This window comes from Arachis duranensis, chromosome 7 (assembly GCF_000817695.3).
Source record: "Arachis duranensis cultivar V14167 chromosome 7, aradu.V14167.gnm2.J7QH, whole genome shotgun sequence".
Classification (NCBI taxonomy): Eukaryota; Viridiplantae; Streptophyta; class Magnoliopsida; order Fabales; family Fabaceae; genus Arachis; species Arachis duranensis.
Genome location: NC_029778.3, coordinates 30,895,535 through 30,896,512, shown reverse-complemented (window position 1 = coordinate 30,896,512; position 978 = coordinate 30,895,535).

The window sequence follows — 978 nt, the reverse complement described above, 5'->3', positions numbered from 1 at the left end:
TTCTTAATAAAAATATAATATTTATTAATTTTTTTAAGATTTTTAAATTAATCTAGAATTATTTTATTAATAATATCTTTTAAAAAAAATTTTATCAACGATAAAATTTTTTAAATATTAAATTGGTAGTTAACGCATTTTTAATAATTTAGATTAGAGTAAAAAACACAAAAGATCACTATAGACCATGAATACTTGTATTGCCAAAGCCAATAACTTCATCGTCGTTATCTTCACGTTAAAGAATTTTTAAAAACACGTTAATAAATGCCTATGATCTCGATTGCTCTCTCTCTCTCTCTCTCTCTCTCCAAAAATATAAAAATAAACCTTACTTTCCCAAAATACTTTTACATTCATTATATATGGCTTCGATGAAAAATAGAAATATAAGAACATGCAGGTTAATTACATACTTGCTTGTACAAAAAATAATTATCCTTATAAGGAGACATATCAACTTTGCGAAGGAATCAACACCCAAAATAGCTTATATTATTGCTTATTTTTCCCAAAGGTTTACTGTTGCGTACTTGCGTTTGCTTTTAATAGAAAGAAATATTATTTATGTTTTTCCATTGAGTAGTTTATTTTATTCACAAAAACCCCATTCTTATATCTTTTATTCTGAGCAAGGGATCCCACCACTTTAATAAAATTCTTAAACAAACTAGACAAATTAGAAAAGAAAATACCCTCATGATTATTACGTTACCGTTCTCTTCCTTCCACACAAAAAAATAAATAATGTTAAAACCCAAGTGTTTTTTTTTCTATTGGCTTAAATTTTTTACTAAAATAGTTTAATTTCATAATGAATATCGAAGCTTTTATGATAAAAAAATTTAGAATTTAATCTTTATTATTATTTAAAAAAACAAATAAATAAATAAAATGACTTGTACAAATATTTATACAAATTTAAAGGAAATTTTTATGTGAAAGAATATTTTAAAGATATAATTATTTATGAAGATA